General features: G+C 33.7%; 1 pseudogene; it reads left to right on the plus strand.

The window, feature by feature from the left end:
• Positions 1 to 315: 315 nt before the first annotated feature.
• Positions 316 to 1189, plus strand: LOC149575322 (PI-PLC X domain-containing protein At5g67130 pseudogene; annotated as a pseudogene).
• Positions 1190 to 20910: the final 19721 nt, after the last annotated feature.

The raw sequence follows: 20910 nt of genomic DNA on the forward strand, positions 1-20910 counted from the left end.
AATGCTAAAGAGACATTGAATGCTCAAACTAGGAAAGTTACTCTTGAATTTTTTAGTTGTATATTTTATTTCTTTTGCATGATGATTATAATTGAATTTAGTTAGAGGCTCTAGTGAATATGTGATCTGAAAGTACTATCTCTTGGTTTAGTGATACAAATGAAGCATATCTTGTAGGTCCATGGACCAATCAACATGAAGTTGAAAGTTCACACTGAAGAGGTAAATGGAAGAAACTTGGTTACTATGAAAGTAAGTTTAATGAGGCTAAAAAGAAAAGATAGAGAAGATATATATTAATGCCAACACATTCCCTTGGGAGAGAAGTCCTACATGAGTACCCCTCATATAACATTTTTCAACCAAGAGGATAGTATGACTAATCATCTGAATAATTGTGTGATCATTCTTGTGTTGGACATGTATGATTTCAAGAATGATATTTGGCTTTACCATTCCTTTGGAGGAACCTACCTCAACATCACAACTTTTGTGCTTCCTATCAATACATTAAAAGAGATTACATCATTTTTGGTAGCCAATCCATTTGAAATCATTACAATATTCATTAAAGACTATGTAAGATCATCCAAAGGGATACCCAAAGTCTTCATTACAATTGGGTTCATGAAATACTTTTTTCTAGTCTCAAGAATGCCAAAAAATGGTGGAGATTGTCCTACCATGAATGACATGGTTACCAAAAATTAGTGCTTTATTGTTTTCACTTCTCAATCATCAAAAGAGGCCTTAGAAGAAATTTCTTACCAATGAAATTATGTACTTGAGAATCAATATGGTAATGTTGGTTTGTCAAATGAAAGCTACACAAATTGAGTTGAATCAAAAAGTTTGACTTCAACGAGCCAATCCCTCTTCTTGCAGATTTTTCCCTAACAATCTAGTGTCACATAAGCCTACACTATCAACTCTGACTAGCTTAAAAAATACTCAGTATGTGTTATGAGAATGTAGAAAAATATCAACTAACTTCCTAGTAGTAGATTTCTACAAGAGAAGCAATGACGAAGGTGCATGTCAAGCTATGGAAAAGTTGAATGGAAAATTGATCTATGCCTATTGTGATGTTACAAAATGCCATGCAAATGGAATGTTTGGTGTATGGAAGACATCAAGTAATAAAAAATCAAACACATATGGGAGTCTAAGTACATTTACCTTTGGTTAATCTACAAAACTGATGCCTCTGTGGCTACTTATGTTGAATACTTCATTCCTATTACACATAATGCATCTTCCCTATACTCTCTAGGCATAATGAAGATGGGATTTTTTTTTTATGTAAATGTGAATCCAATGGTCACACACAATGAATGTCGTGACCTTAAGCCTAATTTTTTAATTAAGTCTTGTATATAGGGAAATTGTCAATTTTCAGTTCCATCTACAAACTAGGACATACATCATTCAACCTTGGATACCATTGAAATTATCCTACAAACCTTATCAATATTGTGAATCAATAAAATGACTTGGGAAGTTTTTTACTTTAGAAATTGATCACCAAGTTATTTGTGGTGATCACATGCTTGGTATGTTGCTTGTATTGTAGCCATTTTTTGAAAAGTAATAGATATTTTATTGATTTGTAGTTTAAACAAATTAAATCAATATCTTATTCTATGTCTCTATATACAAAGCACAAATATGGGTGCATGAGCATAGGTATTACGAGTTTTTTGTGCAAAATCTCTAACCATAAATTTGGGTATTATTTAAAATCAAGGTAAAAACTATTGTACTTGAAACAAAAGGACCCTAGTACATCAACAATCATTTTTATTTTTGAAAAATATAATGTGTGAAATTATTTATAATTTTTGAGAATATCACTTTAGTAAATGAGAGAAGGGCTCAATCTAATCATCAACACAAAATAATCATGTTGATTCTCTCACCATTCCCTAGAGTTAAAAAATTTTCCTCACTCTCCAAAGAAAGGTAAGAAATCTCAGAACTCTAGTGGAGAATTTTATAGCATGTACACTATTGTATTATTGAGAAATTGTGGGTAAGCTTCTTGGACAAAAATTTGCCAACTCTATCTCTTTATACATCACTTTTTTAATCTATCTTGATCCTTCTCTCTATAGAACATCTAAATGTAACCTTTACCCCTCTCTTTCTCACTTTTATCTTCTCTCTATCCCTCGTTTTTATATTCATTCATATTATTACCTACCGAACATATGCATTTTTTATGTATGTCACTACTACACCATAATATGGATGTCAGCCATCACATCATTCAATTTATTACAAACATTGTCGTTATTTGTGTTTCTATTAGGGAACTCCTAATGCACAAGTATATCTCTAGTTTATAGTCCATACATTCCACACTATCTTAATCTTACCCAAGAAGATATTGAAAAACTCAAATGTTTGAAAATATTTTGTAAAAGCTCATATTGTTAGAATGCTCATCTACAATAACCAAAAGGTGTTGCCTAAAATGAACCATAAAGAGTGAGTAAGTTCAATGAAGGGTGAAAATTGTGGATGTAGTAAGGAACTCTACTATAGTCAATATAGATACTATGGAAGTGGAGATGCCTATGGTGGGGTTGGTTGTAAGGAAGGCTCATTTTCTTCTTCATCTACTTCCACTCCCACTAATGGAGGAGAAGTGTCTTCCATCATTTCATCTAATGTCTTCAACTCCATAGTTGGAGGAGTTGGAAGTGGGTTTGTAGGAAATGGGTTTTATACCTACAATTCCCTCATCAATGTTGTTAATGCTTTCAACACCTTTGGCACATTTGGGTTTTCTAATGTTATCAATAGGGAAATAACTACCTTCTTAGCTAATGCTTTCCATGAGACATGAGGTAACATATCCCTTACAAGATCTAATTTATTATTATGTTATTCTCTATCTATTTTAATTTTATGTTTATAGAAGGATTACTAATGAAAAAGAGGTTGTGTGCATTTGATAATAGTGTTTTTCTATATCAAAGTGTTGAATCTAGGTAGCAAATACTATGATACCTCAAATATTGAATATCACTGCAATCCTGACAAGAGTTGTCATAGCAGGGGCCCTTTCCAACTCTCATGGTCAGTAAAAATCATTTTCAATTCCTACTTTTTCTAATTTAAATCAATCAAATATTACAATCTATAGCCATACTAATGCAAGATGATGATAGGAATTATAACTATGGAGTAGCAAGAAAGTACTTCCAATTTGATAGGCTGAACAATCCAGAGATTGTGGGAACTAATTTAACCATCTTGTTTAAGATGGTGGAGTGGTTTTGGATGGTGAACAACTAGTATCACACAACAATCATGAATGTAATAGTTTAGCGAGTCTTCCTTTAGGGTTCAGACATCTTACATGCTTGGAGACCTTGCTCTTAAAGGGCTTGTTTATCTCAAGTCTTCCAGATGGATTCAAGAACCTAAAAAAATTAGATGGTTTCTTTATAGAAGGGTGTTACAAACTATAAACATTTTCAAATGATTTTGAAACTTTACCATATTTGACTATCCTAAAAATTTTGAGATGTTACAAGTTGGACCAAGAAACAATGGAGAAAATAATAAATTATAGAATTGTGAGTATGTAGACATTGTAAGAAGTGCTAAATTGATAGAGAGGTGGGGAGAAATTTGGGAATGAAAAGAATGTGAAAATAGCAACATGAAGGGTTTGAATGGCACTCATACCTTACAACATTTTGAATGGAAATTCAAGAATGTAGAGAATATGGAAATAACACCTAATGAGCATCCACGACTGCCGATAGGATAGGAAGGAAGGCCCAATTGCTCCAAATAGAAAGGGAATTTCCTTTGATGAATGCCACACATAAGATACTCTAATAGTGCATGAAAAAAAATGAAAATGAAAATAACAAGTAACTAACAAACATTTTATTTTTGTTATTTGAACTTGAGTTGGTCAAAATTTTGACCAACTTGGGAAACCCTAAGTTTTGACATTCAAGTCATGTTTGTTATTAGTGACATACAATTATTTAGATTGTAAGCTTATACCAAGCATATTTTATAGATAACAGTGTTGACCAAGGATTTCAATTGTTACCAAGTTCTACAGTTGCTACTTGATGCAGGAGCATCCAGAGGTATAAGGGCAATCCTATGTCACCCAAAAAAAATGTACTTAGACTTAGTTTCTATTTTATGTCTTTACATTTTTGGATACCCATTTGGCTCAAATAAAGGTTCCAACTCTCATAGTTCAACTATCAGTGCATTTGAAAATCCCGAAAAAATAGGAGCATGCAATTTGACAATCATTTTGGTGACCTAGAAGGTACGACTTGGCCAGATGAATGTAATTGAGATTTAGAGCATTCCAGAAAAAGAATCAGGTCAAAAGGCCCCACGGTTTGAAAGTTATTGTAGTTTTTTGAGTTTTGGAGACCTCCTAAGAATGCTTCAAAGTCAAGTTTGGGGCATTAAATGACCTCGAAAAGGGTCAAAAAATGGGGGACAAGCAAAGCTTGTCCATAGGGCTATAGAGCACTTTGAGAGCTTTCCGAAAATGTAAACGGTTCGTCAATCAGAGTTACGGTTCAAAAGTTATGCCTCCCGGAAGTTCGGCTACCGTTTCTGGATTCTTCTAGAATTGCACCGACTTCTAACACAGCTTCCGGAACCTTCTATTTTGTCAGTGGATGCCTACTAGCACTTTCTAGAATGTACTCCTAGTCCTTAACCCTCTGGGGTCTATTTAAGGAGATTTTTGGCATTGTAAAAGGCAGTTCGGATTGGAGCTTGAGAGGAGGTGCTAAAAGGAGAAATATTCTCCAGATTTATGCTATTGTAAGCCCGCAGGGCATGTTTTGAAGTTTATTTTCTCTGCACTGTTTGTACTGGCATATTTTCTCAGTTAATATAATTCCCCTTTCTATTGTGTCTATTCTATTGTTGGGTTGTGTCCCCATCACTACTGAGTCCTATGGATAGATTTCAGTTTGCACCAAGTAGTTACTACTAAGGTGATGATCAATAGTATAAACTAAGCATCTTAGTGTATTTCAAGTTTACCAGTGCAAACCAAGTTGTGCAGTGCTTACTAAGTTCATAGTTAATGTGATGCAAGTCTAGTGTTAACTAAACTACTCAGTGTTAACCAAGTGATTTAGTTTATAATAAGCTCGAGGTGATAACATTGACCGACCTATGCAATGTGAATCAAGTGATTCAATTTATATGCCAAGTTTCATAGTATTCACTAAGTCACTAGTGTAGATTGAGTTCAAGACTACTTGGAAGTAATCAGTATGGACCAAGCTTCTATGTCTACTAAGTGCATGATGATGTTGATAATTGATAGGATACCAAGTATTAGAACCTCACTGAGTCAATTTTTAGAACCCAAGTTTGTACACTTTGGCTGATTTTGTAATATTTATGTAAACTTGTATTGTGGCTAACTTTTTAATTATGTAATTGGATTGATATATATGTAATGTATTATATCACATCCAAATAATTGAAGAGAAGTAATGTAATCATAAAAAGGAAGAGAAAAAGAGTGAATTACAAAGGCTACAATAGTATAAGGAGTAGCAAAGATTTATCTATTACAACAAGATGATTTGTACACATAGAGGAATCTCATTAAGAAAACCAAGTTGTAGATCAAGATTAGCTACTGCTTCATTCTAATAGGTGGATGAATCAAATCCCTTAACAAGGTAGACCTAATACCCTTATGTAAATATCTTTACTAAGTGCATACTTCATTGTATGCTTGTAAATCCTTTTCCAAGGTGAACCTAGCAGTCCTTATTGCTCCCAATAGGGAAAATTGTTAGAAGTGATAATTTTAAGCCTTAACAAGCCAACTTTATAGTATAGCACTAAAGCTTGTGGGTATCATCTCCACCCTAGTTTTACTTTCTATTTAGAAGGTTTCTAGGTCACCAAATCTTCTGTTAAAGTGTTATGTATGCTTTCATGTTTTTGGTTCTCATGCATGTAGTTATATCATAATATACATAAGGATTAACTAAAATTCAAGGATAAAAGTTTTATAAGTTACTCATTCACCCCTTCCCTCTTAGTAACTTAGCTTGTCATAATATTTCCAAAAATTGGTATTAGAGCTTTGTGGTTCTCAGAGAAAAGTTTAATATCTTGGGCAAAGATCAAAGAAAATAGAGGTATTCAGACTTGACAAGGCTATTGACAATAAGAAGCTAGATTTGGAATTGGCCATTGGACAACTCAAGAAAGAAAAAGAGAAACTCTCTCAATCCCTGAAAAGAAGAAAAGACCTTGCAATCCAAATGAATGATTCACTATACATTGAAGAAAGAATTGAAGACAATCATTCAAGCAATTCAAATGAAGTTGATGAATTAATCAAAGAACTATTGGAAAAGAATAGTACTCTTTAAGAAGAAGTAAGAAAACTAAGAAGAGAGCAAGAAATTCAGTCAAAAAGATTGTGTGAAGCAATTAAAGAGAAAAAAAAGATAAGAGAAGAGATAGAAGGAAAGAACAATGAAATTCAACACCTATCCCTTCAGCCAACAGACTTCATTGATCAACTCACCAATGAAAATGAAAATTATGAACATAAGATCAAAGAATGAAAGATTGCAGAATGGTCAAAATATTGAAAGAAAAACCAATGAAAGTATGATGAAATCCCAAGAAGACATGAATCAATCGAATGAGAAAAGTCATTACAGACAAAAAGGAAAAATAGGAATTGGATACACAAAAAAGGGTGAAGCATCCAAGAAAGGAGCTCAAAGGAATAAAAAAATCTACTTACAGTCACCATGGAAAGATAGGTCATACTTCAAACAAATGTTGGAGCAATGGGAAAGAAAAATTCAATGGAAAATGCTATAATTGTAGTTAGCATGGTCATGAAGAAAATGAATGCAAAGGAAAAACAAGATTTGAAGGCAAATACCACAATTACAAGAAGCATGGGCACAAGTCATTAGAATGATAAACTAAGGTTTTGAATCCAACAGAACAAATTGTAAAAGTTATATTTAGTTGGCACTATAACACTTGGTGTAATGTCATTACTATGGAGAATTTGGATACAATGGAATGAATTGTGTAAAATATCACATGAGGAAAATAAATACTACTAAAAGATGTTTCATCTATATAGAACTTGGTCATCTTGCCAAGAACTATATATATACTAGAAGAATTGAGGATGAAAAGAAGGCAAAAGCTGATAATATTAGAAAACAAATGAGGTAGCAATGGGTTCCAAAGTCCACTGAGAATGCAAGTCTGAGCAATGATGATCAAGTTACTCAAGAGTTGGGTGACTCCACCATTTTGACTTGATTTCTTAGAGCAGAACTAAAACTAGGCTAATAAAGAAGAAATCTAAAATCAATTCCAGTTGACAGGACAATGTAGGACCTAGAAAATGGGTTAAATGCATAATATACTATGAGAAAATCACAAAACTCAATAATCATATATTAGCACCCACTAGTCTACCATGAAAGCCAAACTAATAAAGAAAGCAATAAAAAACCCCTCTTTTATTTGTAGCTCCCATGTCCTTCTTTCTTCTCCAAATGATTGTAGCTCCAAAGTTTCCTATAGTGCACACAAAATTGAAGCAAAAGCCTATGATGTGGATAATGGCATGAGAATACTTGAATTTGTGATTTAAGCTTGAGAGAAAGTGGTGTGAAAATGAAAAGAAGCTAAGGATCTAAGGACTTTGAAGACTTCAAAAGACTTTAAGGGTTCAAGGATTTCCAAAACCTCCAAGGACTCAAGGAGCAGAAATGAGAGAAAGAATGCTCATTTTATAATGAGCATGGAGGGTTAGAGCATTGGATTTGTCACCCATAGATATGTGATGTGGCAAGAGATTCCTTTGAGAATCTATGATGCATATGAAAAAATATGCCAATTGTAAGATTTTATGACGCATGAAAGTCAAACTTGGCTAAATGTGGAAGAGAATCTATGATGCGTCATAAGACACCTCAACCCACTTAAAGCCAAGAATCTATGACAAATAAGCCAAATAGGGACATGCGTAAGAGAATAAGAATATTTGATTATGACATATCTTATCCAAGTGTCAAAGGAGAATCCCCAAGGTGTCATATCTAAGTGTCACTATGATGCAATATTCTATGGAATATTTGAATTAAAAATCCTTTTATTCCACAAAATAAGAATTAGTAGAAAATGAAATTAATGATGGAAAATGGAACTTAGGAAATTGTGAATTTCCATGGTTTGCGAATGATAAATCAATTAATTAATAAAATTAATTAATTGATGATGATAATTAGGGAGAATAATTAGTAAGAATGATAGGATTAAATTATGGGTTATTTAATCCTATATTAAAAAAATAGTAAATGATTGGCCAAAAATGATTAAATAAATGTGACAGTATCCTTTGATGAAAATGTAATGATAATGGATATCGTATAAGATGATGATAGATAGACCAAAGCCATGGTCAAATTGATTGATAGATCAAAATTGATAACATGCCAAGGACACATGACATGAATTGGTTGATATGTAACATTTAACCGACATTGTAAATGCTACAGGATTGAAATTGATTGATAAGGTTTGATCATAATAACATCGATAGACACTGTCAATATTATTGAAATGGTTGATAATGCCATAATCTGACATTGAAAGCCTCAACAATGTCAAAGATTGGATGACATGAATGATAGTTTGACCTAGCATTGAGAGCCACGATAGTACTAAGGTTACATTGATAAGATTGATAGGTTGATAGGTTTCCAAGGCACTAAAAGCCACAACAATACCTAGGAATTGATAAGTGATGATTGATTTGGGATGTTTGATATGCTTTGGGTTGATTAGGACTAATTTCGAGTGATTTCAAGTTGATTTGGGGTGATTTTGAGTTGATATGAAATGGTTTCAAGTTGATTTGATATGATTTCGAAATGACATGAAATTGATGTGAAAGAGGATACAAATGATAAAGTGTGATCAATTTGGCCAAAAGATCAAAGTTAGTAGAATGAGAAAAATGGGACAAATTAATATGAAGAAGTGATGAAATCATAGATGCAAACTATTTTTGAGCATCTATAGACAAAAGATCCATATCAGCATTCAAGATACAAAGGGATCACTAAGTAAAAGGGTACCAGCTACTACCAAGTTATCTTCCTTACCGAGCGAGGTTGGGAGTAACTAAATCTTATATGGTTACCAAGTCATGAAAGACTCCATTGAGCATTCAGTGCAAGTGAAGTGGATGACAATCTATCAGTTTGATCTAACATTCGTACTAGGTATTTATGGTAAAATTTGATAAAAGGAATGAAATCAAAGTCATTTTTCATCATGAATTTTTGAACTATTTTCGTAGAGTAATCTTCAAGAGCATGCAAGTAATTTGAAAGAATTGCTCCTAAAAGTTTTCAAATTCTCTCAAACCCCATCGAACAAAAATGGTAGCTACTAGTAACAAGGCAAAAAGAGGTTTAGACATGTTGGTTCAAGGTGTGGAATGGAAAGCGATGGATTTCAAGTTAACTCTTGCAATTGTGGAAACCCTAGATCTGAGTGCAACATAGTCTCAAATCCTACCTAAGGTACTATTGATTAATGATATCTATACTCATTTCAAATGTGCAATTTAGGATATTAGTACTGTAGAAATGGATGAAACCCTAGAGAAACTATGTGTTAATAGTGCGTTGAAACCTAAACACCAATATCTGGAAGTTAAAGGCTTAACACATATTCTACATATGACACAAGAATTCCAAATTAAGTGGATAAGATACATCCTTAGTCGTGTGTATAATTGTTAGTTGTGGTTGGATCAACCAATTTTGATAATAAAGAGGATGATCCATAGGATCACTGGTCTCCCCATGTTATCAAAAGCCAAAATGACCAAAACCCTAAGTTGAGTTGAATTGGAGAAGAGATGTAATGCCCCACTTGGAGATCCTTGGAAACAAGGATGGAATATAAGACAAGATTTTTATTTTTTACATGTATGAATGCACATGATAACATCATATAGGGATCACAATGATTGCAATGAAAGACTTCACCACAATCCTAGCAACCAATGAATCCCCAAATGCCACTACCAAACTGACACAAGCAAAAAATAACCAACAACAACCACACACAAGATGGGGGCTCGAAGAAATGACCACACATCAACAAAACACCAAGCTGGGGTAAAATGCAGAATCCTGAAATTTGGCTAAGCCTAAAATACTGAAGCCCTAAAAATTGGCTAAGTCTGCATTTCTGAAGTCTTGAAATTTTCCTAGAATCTTTATCTTATCTTTGAGAGGTTTGAAACCTATCTCAAAATATTTGTCGCATATATTAAAAAATATCTTAAGTATAAGGAATTACTTATACTTAAATGATATATTTTAAACCCCCAAAGGACTACAATAGAAACACGCAAAAAGGATTAGAAAGAAAACAACCTGAATCCAAAAAGCAACAACATAGGGTTGAAGAACACCAAAAATGGTATTCAAAACAACTCTCAAAAAGTTTGGATCAAATCGAAAAGTGCCTGTTGCTGGCACATGCAAGTTTTTACAAAACCCATCTGACACTTTAATACATCACTAAAAAGTATCGCACAACATTTCTAAAGAAGGAGGGTGACACTTTCAAAGTTTGTGTGATACTTTTCTCAAGGGCGTGTAATACTTTTAGGGTACCATATGACATTTCTCCAAAGGAGGTGCAATACTCTCTAGTATCACATGACATTTCTCCAAGAGGCATGCGAAACTTTCCAGAATCATACAACATAGTTTCTATGGGCGTGCAATACATTTTTATGTCGCACTATGCTGATAAAATGTCATCCATAAAAACACAAAAACACTTAAGGAAAAAACAAAAGGGGAAAAATAGAGAACAACTGAGTTTAGAACCTCCACACTAGGGAGCACCAAATCCATATAGATCAAGGAGTGAACACTCAAGTGCATAATCAACAAGATTCCAAGATCAAGAAGGAGATACATCTATCCATCTAAAACTACAATAGAAAACAACGTACAGAAAGCCACATCATAGTAAACAGAAGTAACATCGCAATCTATAGAAATAACATCGCAATAACTGAACAACCAACTAAGTACACGGTTCCTCCCAACTATCAATAACATCATAAGACCATCATGGATCCTAGCCATCCCCCATGCATAACATCCCAAGCCACCAACCAAATCGTCAGTATTTTTTTAAGAGGGACATCACTACTAAAACATGCAACAATATAAGCATAAGGAATCTAACATGCTAGTAGAAAAGCATAAGATAATCCTATAGTAGATAACATCACCTATCACATGCTAAACATCAATAAGCAATAGATATGCTACTACAATAATTCACATCATCTAATCATATGCTAAACATCATAATATGGGAATGCGTCAAATAAACTAACATCATCTAAATATGATATCCAAGCATTCTAATGAAAGCATAAATCACAAGAAAGCATACTTTGGAACCCAAAGTACCAAGTGAAAACATCTAGCAACAGGCGCACTAGGACAAAAGATCATCTTTGTACATTGGTCCCTAGTAGTGGTGAAGGTAGCTACACCTCCCAACCACATGGAACCCATAGGTCCACACCCATAGTGTTGATGGAGATAATGATCCAACCATAACCACACAAAAATCACAACATCCAAGGCTAACACTCACGCCAAACATTATGATGGTTGTAACCAAGAACGTAAGACAATGCAAAGAGTACAGGTCCTGGTTAGATACTCAAAAGGCTACTAAGTAGGGACTAACATCATGGAGAGTCGCTTGGCATCCAAAAGCCCAAGCTAGTATAGGTAGCTACTCTTCTCAACAGAAGGTGTACAACTTAGGGCAACAACTCTTCATGACAGAAGGCACATGACCCACACATTTTATTATCTTGTATTTATTACCACTCAATGTTTTAATTTAATTATCACTTATATAAAACTTCCTCTACCAACTAGGGAATAGTTACCAGGTTGTAGGATAGAAGCCACTCCATATGCTATCCTACCCTACCCATGCTCATCCTATGATAAGTTCCCATGGGCATGCATACTTCCATCCCAATCCCAATGATCATAACTCCCGACAAATCCACAAAAGATCAAGCCTTGAAAGTCATCGAACAAATGTACACACATGTACTCATGTGTGGCACACCACCATCACAAAGATCAAAACTCAATGACAGGATGAGAACATAATGCAAAGAAAACACCCAATTGAAAGCAACACAGGAAGGATGGATTCTACATGAATCCTAAAGTAAAAAAAAAACCATACATCATAAAATCACTCAACTGGCCTCAATCTAAGAGTATGGATTCTAGATGACTCCCAATGATGCAATAAGACCAAACATCATGAACTCACTCAACCGGCCTCAATTTGAGAGTATGGATTCTACACGAATCCTAGTTCTCATGAAACAAAAGAAAAGGTCTAAAAGAAACAATAACACTAGGTATAAAATCACTCAATTGAATACAATGTTGGGAGTACGGATGCAACATGCATCCCAAAGCAATATAAAAGTGCAATAGTGGGTTGACTGATATCCAAAGGGATCATCCAGGTCCACAACCCACCTTGTGCCAAGAAAATAGGGCGACATACAAAATGAGGTAAAAACCTCAAAATTTGGAAAACTTTCAAAATTAAAATCCATTTAGCCTTTGAGTATGAAAACCCCAAAAATCTGAAAAATAAATGGAATCAAACATCGTATGTAAAAATGGCTAGCATAATAGTGCAAAATCCCAAACCCTCATTTCAAAAAATAAGGAAATGTTTGTACCTACTCAACCAGGTAGAACTAGCATACAGAAACATAGGGGAGCACTAGTTCTCAGCCTCCAAACAAATGACTACCAAAAACAGAAGCAAAAATGGAGTAAAAATAAAAAAATAGGAAAGCCCTACCTCATAGCTAAAAGGGAAAAATGAGAATCTAAACCAAAAAATAAAAAAGCCTGCAAAAGTGGCTAAAAATCATGGCAATCCAAGGTTTCCCTAAGTTGGATCTAATGAGCTTAGCCTCATGATGATCCCATGCCCATAGCTCCCACAATGAACAAAATAGTAAATCCTCATGAAGAGGATTTTGGGTTTTACTCTCCAACTTTCTAATTCAAAAGTGAGAAGTGAGGAATTAAATTACTTTTTGGATACTTATTCACTTTTCGAGTGAATAATTGATTAGGGCAAATAACCAACCAACCTAGTTAAACACGGAATCAACCCAAATGAAAACATGCTATTCCTATAAATAGAAATTCATCTATGGAAAAGCTGCCAGAAATTAAAATAAATCATTTAAAAAACCTAAAAACCCAAAAACACATAAATTTTCTTAATAACTTTCATGACAATGTGAACCTCTAGATGCACAGACATGCTTACCGGTCTAATCACATAATGCAAATGAGTTTGGATTTAATAATCACTAAAAGGTTTAATTTAAAATTTTAATTAGGGATACATTTACCATATAAGGACAAAATTGGTAAAATATGAATGGTTGAATCACTAACTCCATGTGCCACTACCAGGGATATAAATCCTGCACACTAAACAATATGATCAAGTGCAATTGCATATAATAACATAGCCAAAGAAATAAATGCATTAAATCACCTAATTTAACCATTTATTTAGTTATATTAAATAATCTATTTACATCACTCACGTTCGCATAAAGCATAACAACGCAGGAATGAAGCAAATAACCATAGCATTAAATCCATCACCTAATGTAATCAGAGGTATGTCCAAATACCAGATAACTAGATATCATCATAAAACACACTATCATCTCAAAATGGCATCATCATGCAATATGATTAACTGAATAGCATAGAAGTCTAATATCTATGATACTAAAATCAAGGTATAACATCTGACCCTTGGGTCATCTCAAATGTAAATCATCACAAAGTAACACATAACTCTTAGATCAAAATATCACAAGGTAAATGTCCACAACACATAACCAAATAATCCAACATAAATAATCCATTTTAATTACTTAAGCATTTAATAATGATTGTTTAAACAACATTAATAAGGCACTTAAAACACATAAGCGAACACAGTCATAAACATGACTACCCACTGCTACAGGAACCTAGTCCAGTGTAGCATGGTAATAGTACACAGTGCAATCTCTACACACATCTCAGGGTAATCATGGAAAAACCTCATGATATGACATTGATCTTGGTAAGCACTGGGACAAACCTCAGTGAACCATAAATCAAATCATAATCTCATAAATTAGTCAAAGCATAAACAAAGCAATTGATACAGAAACATAAATCCAAATACCTCAACGGTGTAGAGCACTCGTGGTCACAATCATGACCCATCACAAGAAAAGATCAACAAGGTTGCATCCATTAGGATGACTTATAGAAGTCAAATGGGAGAGGCACTACAAGAAAACCCTAGCCAAGTGGGGTGGAAGGGGAATGAAAAAAGTGGTGTGAGCAAAATGGAAATAAATTTTATAATTCACATCATTGGGCACAAGATTTACAACTCTTGTAGGTTGAACCGTGTGTCATATGAAGCTGTGGACTTGGCTTACAAAGTAGTCAAGAATAACCTTTCTCTTGACCTTGTTGAGCTACAGTTGAACCATTTCAACAAAAACATGGAGAGCATTAGGAATTCAAAGAACAACCCATGTAAGTTTGGCTCACTATTGACATGTTTATTTTTCTATGTTTAGAAATTCTTTCCATCAAAAGGTAGTGTTGTTTGGAGGAAAGATTAGCTAGTACTTTATTAGTTTAATGAATACATTGTTGAAATGAGAGAAAATTATACTAGTATCATGGACAATTATTTCGATTCATTCAAGGAGAAAATGAATAACAGATTCTAATTCCCCATGAAACTAGTTAAGGATTATAAAGATGATATTTGTTTTATGGTAGATAGTGACAAGGTATATATTTAGGCAATCAGGTCTAGAATTGCATGGATCAAACCTCTAGGATATGAGGTCAATATTGATGAAACAAAAGACATAATTGAAGCATTAATGAATGAGCTAGTTGATCCCAAGGCTACTTACTTTGGCACCTATGGTGAGGGAAAGGCTAGAATTGAACTTGAGATGAAGCTTCCTCAAGTAGTTAGCAAGGGCAAGAAGAGGATCGACAAACTAAAAACTAGTTCTACTCTTTTTTTAATTGAGGGAAAAGGTGAGGCTACAGAAGAAGATGATGAAGAAATAGAGGAAAAGGAGCCATTGAGGAAAAAAGGTAAGGTAATCATTACCAAATCTACCAAGATATCCACTACAGTATTCACCAGGAGATCCTCTAGGAATAAAGTAGATAAGGAAGGAGGAGACATGTAATTTTCAAGAGGTCTCCACCCACATTTGAAGAAATAATGAAAGAATTGGAATTAGGTTCTGGGATTACCAACTTCAAGGCATTGAAATATGAGACCAAAAGAACTGACAAGCAGAAGGAGATTGAGGACATACTGATAACCTAGATGGGTAAGTGGAAGTACTCACTTGATCAACTTACTCAATAGATTCTAGATGCATTAATGAACACAATTAAGCCAAGATGGGAGCATGCAATGAAAATTGCAAAAGATATTTATGAGAAAACCTCAAGGAAACTTATGCCAAATTTGAATGACAAGGAAGTGAAAGAATCTTTAAAGAAAAATGAAGAAAATTTTGACAAGGAGGTGAAATAATCTTTAAAGAAAAATGAAGAAAATTTAACTTTAAATATTCAATACTTGTCTCATTTTTTTGAAAGAAATACATCATTTTGTGAAGAATACTACAAATACATGGAAGAATGTTTATCTTCTTCACAAGCTGAGTGATTTTGTTGTAAGTATAAGTGATAAAGATGATGATGATATGGAGGAGAAGGATGAAGAGAAAGATGATGTAGAAGTAACTCATTTTGATAATGTTGATGATGAAGAGGAACATTAGCAAGAGGATATTGAGGAAGATACACAAGATGTTAAGAAAACTGACCTAGTTAATATTGTTGTAGTGCTTATAGCCTCACTTCCTCACTCCCCCAGCAAAACACTGATAACATCAAGCCTAGAGACAACCTTAGTAGGATTGAATGTGACCAACACTTCAAGCACAAGCATCCAATCAATCCCTACACTATTATAGTTCAATACTCCACTGATAATAGTGCTTAGTACTTCATCTACTGAGCTGCAAGTTCTACCTTCTACATTAGTTTTGTCTACAAAAGATATTCCTATGACCACCATTTCAATGAGTGCAATGTACATTTTTATAGTGAGTCCTACTATTCCAACAATTGTTTCCATTCCTAGTATGCAAGCAATAAGTGCAAGGATAGTTGAGACGAAGCTTCAATTGAGCAAAAAAAATTTGAGTAAAGGAAAGGAAAAGGAAGAGGATATAGATCTTGATGAGGAGACTACCATTCCTAAATGGGACATCTCAAATATAAATTTTGATCAAATGCAACAATTTGGTGAAATTCTTCAAAAGAAAGCCAAGTAGCAAAGGCTAAGAGAAGAAAGAAACAAAGAGTTCAAGATCATTGAGGATGCAAAGAACATTCTAGTAGAGTCTCTAGGTATAGAGGTTGATACTTCTCAACCAATTTTGTATCAGTTGGTAGACACAATCCTGAAATACAATGAAGATTTGGATGGACATGATAAAATATTACATAAAGCTAAGAAAAAATTTGAGAATAAATTTTTAGAACTTATTGCTCAACAAATTGACATTCATCAAGTAGAGCTGTCTACTATCTTAGACTCTTTGAAAACCTCTTGTATTAATGTATCTTTACTTTTTGGGAAAAAATGTGACACATAAATTTTTACAAAAGAAATAAGAGACAAATTATCTAAAATAGATGAAGATCTAAAGGCAAGTGCACAACAATTGTAGCTTGACCCAATTTCTAGCTTTGCTCATTTCAACAAGATCAGATTTCTAACAGATATCCAGGAAAAGCTGCTCAAAGAAGAAGCAAAAATCATATCAACATTTATGGATATTCAAAATATGATTTTGCCTAACATGAATGTACTACAGAAGCATATTGCACATTAAAAAATTCTCATCCATGTCAATAATTTCTCTATTATAGACCACATGATTGAATTATCAGTAGAAGTGTAGGTTACATTGCACACATGTAGGGTCTTGCAAGAGTATTGAGACAAGACTTTGGCACTCATATTAAAGGTACACTCAAATTTCTTGTCTTATTTTGGCATTACTATGGAAATATTTCATAATTATTTGGCATTAATTTCAAAAAGGGAGAGAAAATATAAGATGATATAAAGAGAAGATGATTGGATACAATATAAAAAGAAAAAGAAAAAGGGGAAGAAAACTGAAAAAAAATTGTAGATTTTAGAGAATATGTATATTAAATGTATAATATATTGTATATTATGTATGGGGGAGCATTACCCTATATAGAGACATATCTCTTTATAAAACCAATTTTGAAAAATGTCAAAAATAGTATACTCTACTGAGTTGGAGACATAAGGCGATGGATAAATATATTCTTGAATTCATTTTTGATTGATAAGTGTTTTTGTCACTAATGCCAAAGGGGGAGATTGTTGACATTCTAGTCATGTTTTTTATTAGTGACATACACTTATTTAGATTGCAAGCTTATAACAAGCATATTGTATAGTTAATAGTTTTCATCAAGCATTTTAGTTGTTACCAAGTTCTACAATTGCTATCGAGTCCTATGGATGGATTTCAGTTTGCACTAAGTAGTTACTACTGAGGTGATGATCAATAGTGTAAACTAAGCATCTTAGTGTATGCCAAGTTTACCAATGCAAACCAAGTTGTGTAGTGCTTACCGAGGTCACAATTAATGTGATATGAGTTTAGTGATAACTAAGCTACTTGGTGTTAACCAAGTGATTCAGTTTATATGCTGAGTTTCATAGTATTCACCAAGCCTCTATTGCAAACCAAGTTCAATACTACTTGGAAGTAATTAGTATGGACTGAGCTTCTATGTCTATTGAGTGCATGACAATTCCAAGCATTGATAGTGGATGTCGAGTATTAGAACCTCACCGAGTTAGTCTTCAGAACCCAAGTTTCTACACTGTGGCTAACTTTGTAATATTTGTGTAAACTTGTATTGTGGCTAACTTTGTAATTATGTAATTGGATTGATATATATGTAATGTATTATATCACATCCAAATAATTGAAGATAAGTAATATAATCATAAAAAGGAAGAGCAAAAGAGTGAATTATAAAGGCTACAATAGTATAAGGAGTAGCAAAGATTTATCTATTATAGTAAAGTGATTTGTACACATAGAGGAATTTCATTTAGCAAACCAAGTTGTAGATCAGAGATCAGCTACTACTTCATCCTAATAGGTGGATGAATCAAATCCTTTAACAAGGTAGACCTAATAGTCTTATGTAAATATCTTTACCAAGTGCATACTTCATTGTATGTTTGTAAATCCATTTGGAAGCTGAACCTAGCAGTCCTTATTGCTCCCAATAGGGAAAATCATTAGAAATGATCATTGTAACCCTTAATAGGCCAACTTTATACTATAGTACTAAAGATTGTGGGTATCATCCCCACCCTAGTTTTACTTTCCATTTGGAAGGTTTCTGGGTCACCAAATCTTGTGTTAAAGTGTTGTATATGCTTTCATGTTTTTAGTTTCTAATGCATGCAGTTAGATCAAAATATACATAAGGATTAATTCCAATTCAAGGATAAATTTTTTATAAGTTACTAATTCACCCCTCCCCTCTTAGTAGGTTAGCTTGTCATAAAATTTCCAACAATTGGTATTAAAGCTCTGTGGTTCTCAAAGAAAAAAATAGAAGCTTGAGCAAAGATCAAAGGAAATGGAGGTATTTAGACTTGACAAGGCTATTGACAATGAGAAGCTAGATTTGGAATTGGCCATTGGACAACTCAAGAATGCAAAAGAGAAACTCTCTCAATCCCTTAAAAGAAGAAAATACATTGCAATCCAAATGAATGATTCACTCTACAGTGAAGAAAGAATTGAAGACATTCATTCAAGGTATTCAAATGAAGCTAATGAAGTATTCAAATAACTATTGGAAAAGAATGGTACTCTTTATGAAGAAGTAAGAAAAGTAAGAAGAGAGCAAGAAATTTAGTTAGTAAAATTGGGTGAAGTCATGGAAGAGAAAAACAAGATAAGGGAAGAGATAGAAGCAAAGAACAATGAAATTCAACACCTATCCCTTCAGCAAGAAGACTTCATTGATCGACTCAACAATGCAAATGAAGAAATCATGAGCCTAAGGTCAGAGAATGAAAGATTGTAGAATGATCTAAACATTGAAAGACAAACCAATGAAAGGATGATGAAATCCCAAGCATACATGAATTAGTTGAATGAGTAAAGTCATTACAAACAAAATGAAAAAGCATGAATTGGATACACAAAAGAAGGTGAATCATCCAAGCAAGGAGCTCAAAGGAGCAATAAACCTACTTGTAGTCACTATGGAAAGATAGGTCATACTTCAAATAAATGTTGGAGCAATGGGAAAGCAAGATTCAATGGAAAATGCTATAATTGTAATCAGCATGGTCATAAAGCAAATGAATGCAAAGAAAAACCAAGAATTGAAGGAAAATGTCACAAATGTAAGAAGCATGGGTACAAGCCATTAGGATGCAAAACTAATTTATTGAATCTAGTAGAAAAAATTTTAAAAGATATAGTTAGTTGGGACTATAACACTTGGTGTAGATGTCATTACTGTGGAGAATTTAGACACATTGGAATGAATTGTGTAAAACATAACACAAGGAAAAGAGATACTACCAAAAGATGTTTCATCTATATAAAACTTTGTTATCTTGCCAAGAACTATATGAATACTAGAAGAATTGAAAATCAAAAGAAGGAAAAAGCTGATAACATTTGAAAATAAATGAGGTGGCAATGGGTTCCAAAGTTCATTGAGAATGCAAGTCCAAGAAATGATGATCAAGTCACTCAAGAATTGGGTGACTCAATCATTTTGACCTGATTTCTTAAAGGAGAATTCAAAGTAGGCTACCAAAGAAGACATTTAAAATCAGTTCCATTTGATAGGACAATAGATCCATATCAGCATTCAAGATGCAAATGGATCATCAAGTAAAAGGGTATCAACTAATACTGAGTTACCTTCCTTATTGATCAATGTTAGGTTATAGACTACACCAAGTAAGGTCAGGAGTGACTAAATCTTATATGGTTACTGAGTCACAAAAGACTCCACTAACAATTCAATGCAAGTGAAGTGAATGAAAATATATCAATTTGATCTATCATTTGTATCGAGCATTTATGGAAAAATTTGATGAAAGGAATGAAACCCAAGTCATTTTCACCATGAATTTTTGAGCTATTTGTGTAGAGTGATCTTCAAGAGAATTCAAGCAATTTGAGTGAATCATTACCTAAAGTTTTTGAATTCTCTCAAACCCTACCGAATGAAAATGGCAGCTACTCACAGCAAGGCAAAAAGAGGTTCAGACATGTTGCTTCAAGGTGTGGAATGGAAAGTGTCAAATTTCAAGTTAACTCTTGTAGTTATGAAAACCCTAGATCTAAGTGGAGCATAGTCTCAAATCCCTTCTAAGATACTATTGATTAATGATATTTGTACTCATTTGAAATGTGCAATTCAAGATATTGGTACTTTGGAAATGGATGAAACCCTAGAGAAATTATGTGCTAGTGGCATGTTGAAACCTGAACACCAACATCTGGAAGCTAAAGGTTTAAGACATATTCCACATATGCCACAAGAATTCCAAATTAAGTGGACAAGA

Source organism: Cupressus sempervirens, chromosome 2 (assembly GCF_028749045.1).
Source record: "Cupressus sempervirens isolate cs-2001-9-10 chromosome 2, ASM2874904v1, whole genome shotgun sequence".
Lineage (NCBI taxonomy): Eukaryota > Viridiplantae > Streptophyta > Pinopsida > Cupressales > Cupressaceae > Cupressus > Cupressus sempervirens.